Genomic DNA, 8,490 nt, shown 5'->3' with positions numbered 1-8,490 from the left:
ACACAACGCACATACACACACAATGCCCTACGCATGCATTTATTTGTACGCAGATGGCGGGGGGGGCTGGTTTTTATTTTAATTTGTATTTATTTTATTATTTGTTTATCACTTTTTAATTATTTTATTATTATTTTGTATTTTTTTTATTTCTTAATCTTTTCTTACCTTTTTAGCAATTCTTTTTAATTTTAATTTTATTATTCTGTCATTTTTAAAAAAAATTTCACTTAACTTTATTGATATCACACCGGGGATAACAAGCCCCTTTGTGATATCATTTGGAGTTGGCAGGCTCTCTGTATGAGCCTGCCCTCCAATACAGAAGATACAGCACAATGCTGTGCTGTATCTTCTGAACAGCTCCAATTGCGAGTACAGCACTCCTGTGTCACTGATCACAGAGACAGAGCGGAGAATGGATGTTCTCCGGTCTGCTCCCGGCTCTCCATCCTGAAGGCATTTGCCATGGTCCCAGGTCCTCCAGAAGAGCGAGGGACCCCTAAAACCATGGTGGAAAAGGGGCAAACCATGGGGGGATGGACCTTGGGCCATGGAGGGACAGGGGACGAGCAGGCTGCTGTACAAATGATCTGGGCGGATCACTTGTACCTAACGAGCAGCCTGAACCTATTTAAAATTTTCAAGCGACGGCATCAGTGCTATGTATCGGGGAATTTTCATGTATGGGCCCCGATACCGATACTGGTATCGGTACATCCCTAGACAGGGGTGTTTAACAATTAATATAGAGATGGATATGTGTATATAGACATAACACAATTCTTAAAACAGTTAAAGGTATGTAAATCCTGACAATGAACTTCACTTATTTGCTCCTTTTTGGTCTGCTAAATATACTATTGAATGGGATTTGTTTATAAAGTCCTCACACAGTTGTATTTTATAGGATTGAAATATGTGTTTCAAATGTGTCCCCATTTTCCTTTAGGGGTTACTCATCCCATGGCTCCATGTTCTACTTTTCGTGGGAAGACCCTAAAGTTCAGAAACTGTGGATAAGAAAATATACCCTCATATGTTTCATATGTTCCATATGCCAGTACCACTTGGTGTGCAACCCAGCTCATCTCTGCTGAATAAGAACATCCTAAACATAACTAGGCATATAAGACCAGCCACTTACCTATTCGTGGCAACTGGACCAGTGGTTCTCAACCTGTGTAACCTCAGGACCCACATTTGTCCCTGGTCATTTAGTCATGACCCAAGTCGCACTGCAATAGAATGCACGACATTGCAGTACCGGGCGTTCATATGCAGGTTATCGGACTATGGGCGGGAGGTGCGCTTGGGGTGTCATTCAAATTAAAGGCAATGCAAAACATCTTCCATACCAGAACGCGCAGTAGGTTGCGTGGTACAGTGCATTAATCGCAACGCACTGTACTAGTGTGAGCGGACACTCAAAAACACTGGCACACACACACATATTAAAAACCTAGAAAAGTGGAAGGCAAGTGGCGACCCACTGAACATGGGGTTGCGACCCACTTTTGGGTCACGACCCACCAGTTGAGAACAAAGGAACTAGACTATCGCCTGGTCATGAAAACGACTCAAACATAGCTTCAGGGAAGTCAGGATAAGAATTAAAGGTGAAATGATAATTGAGAAGCTCATGACAATACTCACCAACCAACGCTAAGTACCTAAAGGCACCTAAAAACATGGACCCATTGGATATGACTCTTGGGCTTAAAGAGATTTGACCATACCTTGTTTCATACTTAATGCACAAATCGGATCCTGCATCGCCCTCAGCCCGCCAAGGCGAACCCCCCCCACCTTTTTTTAACTTTCTTCGTATTTATATAGTTACATCAACACTGATATATTTATATTTTGAAGGAGTGCCACCTATACATATACCCAGGGCCAGATTAACATAGGGGCTACTTGAGCGCTAACTTCAAGCCCACCATTGAAAATAGGCAACACAAATCAGGGAGAGGCGCTGGCAGCTCTCTAATCAGGCATATGAGGCAGCCGCAGTGAGGAGCGAAAGTGTACAAAAGACATTTTACAATAAAGCACATGCAGTAATTTTTTGGATAAAATTAACTCTATATGCTACCTTCCTTTTTTTGTAAATGAAAACATGAATACTGTTTTATTATATGACTTGTATTTTCACACTTTTGTGCTAAGCAACTTCCCCCCACCCCCTCCGTTCTATGAGGTGATTTGTAGCTCTGTCTTTGGGTGACAATGTTGCTTCTCCATAGATTCAGAATGCTAAGTCACCTTAGGACAGGAAGGGAGTCACTGGCAGAATAACCAGGTGAAAATATAGGAAAATAAAGCTGAAAAAGGAAAACTAATACAGCCACCACATCTATGGACTGGTAAGCTGCAATTTAATACATTTTTGATCCGTCTGGAGGCGGCAACCCGCAGATGCAGCAGTGCCGTCCGTCCGTTTTTTTACTACGGGCGGACGGCAAGAGGTTAAATATGTTTTTTTTAATGTTTAATAAACATACATTTTCATAGTATAAAGAAGGATCAGTACATTCCAGAAGACCAATGCAGACTCAAGCACGTGCACGTACTACGGCTCATGGCCCTGTGCACAGGATCACAGGCAGATGGCATTAGTGTGCAGATGGATATTAGTGCTCAAGTGTGCAGGCACATGCAGATTACTATGCACGCACAGTGCCAATGGCCTATATAAATGGGTGTGTGACATGGACAGATTGCTGAGTGGTACCCTAGCTAGTTTCTGATTACCAGATCTGCTTAATATACTTACCCATGCAAGATGTGGTCTGATTTCCGATTTACTTTTGAATCTCTGTCTGCCAATTGTGACCTTGGCCTGCCTATTGGATTCTGCCTTCTGCCCTTTACCTCACCGCCCAGCTGTTACCGAACTTCGATTGTGCCCCCGATTCTGCTGCCACCTCCAGATTTGGTACCCCACTGCCTGTTACCAAAATCAGCTCGTGTCTCAGCTGCATTCTTATCTCCTGTTCTGATACCCTGGTGTTCCAGAGTCGATCCCGGTCTTGCCTACAGTCTTCATGTCCACGCACCCGATGCTCAAATCCAGGATGCCCTGAAACCCCAACACTTGTAATCACATGCACCTAGTGCGTGCGTGTGTTTAGGTTAGTAAATCACCCCCTTTGTGTCCTCATGCTCCCTGTTACCACTTCCAGTAGTGTTGGACAAGAGGTGCAAAAGAAGCCCCTAATGAGCTTGATCTCCACCCAGATACGTGATAGACAGAATGCAAGTTCTTGCATCTTCCTAGTGTTCCCAATTCATTTTACAATCTGCAAAGGCAAACTATAGTTGGATCATTAGCAGCTGCTAATAGCAAAACATTTCTGCACTTCGGTAATAGAGAACTTTTTAAATCAATAATTGTTTTCACTTTCTATGTTTGAAGAGCAATTTCAACACAGTTACAGCCCAACAGCATTCACAAATGTATTTTGTAAATAGGCAGATATACTGTATCACTTTTGACTGGAAACAAATGCTCTGGAATTGAGACATATACTGTATTTCACTTGGAGTTGTTATCCTATTAAGATGCTGCAAGATATAATGTGTTCATGAAGAATGGTACTACAGCTAACGTCTTTTTGTGTAATGAGAAAAGGTTAGCTAACCCTAACAACTGTCACGTATTTCTCTGCAAATGCACTATTGATCAGATAAGTACATGTAAGCAAATTATTCTGGTGCCAAATGGTTTATATAATCATCATTCTTTACCAAGCCTCTCTAGAATGGCACATTTCATTTAATGTGGGCCAATAAACAAGGCTGTTTAATCAGGCCGATCTATATGCCACAACACAAGCATGCTTTCTGTGCCAAGTCCCCATATCCTTTCTTGTAGTTGTCATTTACAAGCATTGTAGATACGTCTGATGACCCCTGCATTCTGTGCAAATCTGGATTTGTCCAAAGATTCCATTGCTGATAAATCAATAAGATCAAATATATCGTTTAAGCACTCCTGCTGTTTCTTTGCTGTTCCATCCATCAAAGTGATTTTGTGTTAAAGGGAATTCATAGCTTTTTTTCTTAATTTCCAGAATGGGAAATCATAGACATGGTGGGGAATGGTTGGGACCGTAGAAATGGATGGGTTTGTCAGATGTTTTATTGACAACATCTCAATTGATGAGATTTCCTGTCACTGGGACAGAAAGTGAGCAGAAATCTCCCCAACAGAGGAAGAGTGTAGTTTAGTGATTTTGCGGGCGCACGCAATTTTAAAGCTTGACATGGTTGGTGTCTATTTACCCGATGTAACACCATCTTTTATGCTTTACCAAAAAATTGGGTATTGATACATTTTTATACCATAACGTAGGGAAAACATGTTTTTTTTCTAAATTTTCAGAACTTTTTTCATTATATAGTAAAAAATAAAACCCCCAGTGGTGATTAAATAGCAACAATAGAGAGCACCATATGACCCTAAAAAATTGTATAAAATTAATTACAGTACAACGTTGCATGGTGGAATAAATGTCAGTCAAAGTACCGCAGTGCTGAAAACTGAAAAAAGGCCAGGACAGGACGTTATATTGTAAAACATTTATTATTACTCAATTTTTGGGTAAAATATAAAAGACGGGATCACGTCGTGTAAATAGACACCAAACATGTCAAGCTTTAAAATTGCACACACCCGCAATATTGCAAAAAACTATACAACCCGCTCACAGAGCAAAGCGTATCAGAAGGCTTTATATCCCCAAAAAAGGTGAACTCAGTCAGAAAAAACGAATTGTTCCACCAAAACCAAACAGTCTGCTAGGGCAGTGTAGTGACCCGATAAGGGCTGCTTCCAGTCCTCGAGCTTCAGGAGTCATCGAGCTCAATCTGTGATAGTGCTGAAGCCGCGGAAAAATTGCTTGAGACCTCTGAAGGATGCTAGCCGACACGCCATATGTCAGCAACAGGAAAAAATAAAAAACAACAACAAAAGCAGGAAAAATGAGAAAAGAACGCTCAGGCCGCATCCAGCCAGGCGGCAGCCGCCGCAGGAGTGTCAAAAAAGCGGGTAGTGTCCCCATCACTTACACGCATCCGACTAGGATATAGAAGGCCATATTGGAGGCCCTTCTCACGCAGCCTCCTACGGATCTCGTTGAAGGATCTGCGTCGGTGCTGTATTTTCTCAGAGTAGTCAGGGAATATAGAGATGCGAGCGTTTTCAAATTGAAGTGTAGGGCGACTCCGCGCCGCAGCCAGGACCCGGTCTCTATCCCTGTAGTTCAGCAGGCGGGTGAGGAACGGACGAGCCGGTGCCCCTGGTTTTGGCGGGACCGGCGGAACGCGGTGTGCTCTCTCCACTACGAATGTGGGCGGCAGATCCTGGAAATCCAGCAGCTTGGCCAAAAAATTTTCTGCAAATTCTGCCTGTTGTTTTCCCTCAGCTCATTCAGGGAGGCCCAGCACGCGGATGTTGTTGCGGCGCAGGCGGTTCTCGGTATCCACCGCCTTCTCCTGTAGGCCCCTGAGTTGTCGCTGCAGCAGCTTGACCTCCGCAGAATCCACTCGCACTGTCTCTTCCACCTGAGAGATCCGGGCCTCAGCTGCCCCCATGCGAGTGCGGAATTTATCCATGTCATGGCGCAGGAAGCCTACCTCGGCCGAGAGCGAGTCAATCTTGGTTGTGAGGGCCTCCTTGCATGATGTGATGGCCGCCAGGATGTCCGAGCTAGAGGGAGAGGAGGTCAATTCAGCTGTGCCGCTCGTCTGTGTTCCCACTGACATCTTGCTGCATTCAGCCAGTACAGCCAAGATGGCCGCCTCTGAGACACCACGAGGCCTCCCAGACGAACGGGTCGACCTGCTCTTGTTGCGCTTCATGTATGTCCCCACCGAGGAGGAAATCAGGTAGAGGATGCAGTCGGCAACACCTGACCTCAGGTAAGTGAAGGAAATCAGCACCAGGATAGGTTCAGGATGTTAGATTGAGCGGAGCACTCCGTTTGCACGTCTGCACGGGATCACATGCCGGCCACGCCCCTACTGCTCAGCAGTTTAGTGTTAACAGTGACTAATGGCCCTAACATTATTGCTCACGCTCCGACGTTCAAGGTGATGTGTAAGATGTGCAGTGCAACAGGCGCTATCATCGTCTTCGCTTGTAGGTGCAAGTGGGGGACTTTTTTTGTGTATTTCTAAATTCTTTTTCATATGTGACTTTATTTTTTTTGCTATCACATAAGGGGATGAGAAGTCCCCTATGTGATAGCACATTTACAGTGACAGGTTCTCTTTATGGAAACATGTCACCTAGGGACCCCTAAAGAAGCTGACGAAGCAGATACCTGCTTCAGCAGCTTCTCTCTGGCTTCTGTAGCCAGAGAATGACAGCTGAATGTGTAAGTGATGTAATACACATCACTTCCGCATTCAGACATTGGAGGGGCGATCAGAGGGAGACTGTATGCTGATCTCCCTCCGATCACAGAGCTGCTGTGCCAGTCCCGGGCCTGCACAGGGCACAGCAGAACCCGGGATCGGCGACAGATGGGGGGTGCACCTTTGGAGATAGCATACAAGCGATGTATGCAAACAAGCATCGATGGCTCTTTAAAATACAGTCGGTTTCCTGCTCGTGCTCGTGATGAAGAGCACGAGTGGGCGCAGGCACGAGGACTTTTAAAAACGGCCACCCGCATCCAGGAACATCAGGTGGTTAACAGTAATGTACTTTATTTGTGCAGCACTTGGCTGTAGATCCTCAAATCCAGAAGGAAGGACAGTATCTGCACCAATACAGAGATGATTTGAGGATCTACAGCTGAGTGATACACAAATAAGATACGTTTTCTGGTAATAGTTAATGCGGACCTTTACACTCAAAAATCAAATTCTACCAATGCATCCCTCTATGTATGATGATTAATAATAACATAGACATGTCAGGTGTAAAATTCTGTGATTTTGAAATACTTACACTTGCAGAGCATTCACTTCCTGCTTTGAAAGGGCAAAATGACTCCTGTTTGCCAAAGCAATGCACACTGGGATGGCCTTGTCATCAACAGAGCATTGCTGGGAAATCTCATCTGTAATCTCACGAGATCTCAGGGAAAGGCATTTTCCTCCCCTGAGATGATGTGCATGGGCATATGTCCTACTCACATGTGCCAGAAATCCAGAAAGTAAAAGGAGAGCTAATAATCTGCCCTTAGTAAGAGTAATACAAAGCCTGCGTTTATCTAGAAGTATATGTTTGTAGCTTGTCATTACTAAACATTTCTAAAGGTGTGTTTGTTGTTATTTTAAAGACCTGGGTAAAGGTCCGCTTTAAGGTACTTGATTTCATTTTTAAGATTTAACTCCTGAGTTTAGAAACATGAGATCTGCCATTGCAGACTCATGTTGAAAAAGCTGGCTGCCCAGCATACATGCTGATATTCTAAATGTAATACTTTCTTACAGGGTTATTCACAAAAGGGTGATGAGTTTGGAGAAGTGATCAATCTAGGACGTAGCTGATTTGGAAAAATTCTCCAGTTCAGCTCACTTTCCAGTTCAGCTGTGTTGTCCTAGATTGTTCACTTCTCCTGCCTTCTCCAAACTATTCACCCTTTTGTGTATAACCCTGTAAATCTCTGACCTGAACCAAGTGCGTGGCCCGTGAAGTTCTCATCTGCATACTTGTTCCAGAGTAGTAACGTCATTAAATAAGCATGGGAACCTTAAAACTAGCATTGTTGAGACCAAACGTATCCGCTTCTGTATTTTATCACTTTAACAAACCAAAAGGAAAAATGATCGATTTTTGAGCACTAGGTGGTGCTGCACAACCATCATATAATAAAAAGAACAGCCAGTCTCCTTTGACACCGAATAAACTATTTTTAGTTTAAGAGAGCCTCTGAGTGAAGCGGATATGTCCGGAGTACATATATATAGAGGAAGCTGGTACAGGAGAGATTAACGTGCAGGTCGGAAGTCATTCGCTATTTTATCACTCTCACATACATTTTTTACTAGATCACGATGGACATGTGTCTGATTTTAACCTAAATACATAATCTATTTTATCCACAGCTAGGTTTGAATTATCTAGTGGAAGTTTGCAAACTTAAAATTGGCTTTCTATTGTAATTGTACACTTTCTTGGTTAGCAATGCCTATAATCCCATTGGTGCTAGTTTCTAATCTTTCCTGTTCTCTTCCTCTGCATTATTCACCTAGGTGGAAACTTTAGCCAAGCTGCATACCTGGAATCGTTTGTGGAAGGTTGGCCATGTCTTATCAACTTGATTACCAGTTTGCAGGCATCCACAGCTGGAGCAGTAAAGGCACTCATAAGGCTCACACCTGCCGCTTCCAGTACTTTATTTTGTGAACCAGCACACAAATCCTCAACCTTGATTAATGTTCAACAGTCTCCATCAAAATGTTTGTACCAGTAGATTACACATGAAAAAAGCCATTAACAGTTTTACATCTTATTTTCCCTATGTCCCC

Source organism: Nanorana parkeri, unplaced genomic scaffold (genome assembly GCF_000935625.1).
Source record: "Nanorana parkeri isolate BGI_ZX_2015 unplaced genomic scaffold, ASM93562v1 scaffold76, whole genome shotgun sequence".
Taxonomy (NCBI): Eukaryota; Metazoa; Chordata; class Amphibia; order Anura; family Dicroglossidae; genus Nanorana; species Nanorana parkeri.
This window is presented reverse-complemented; position numbering follows the sequence as displayed.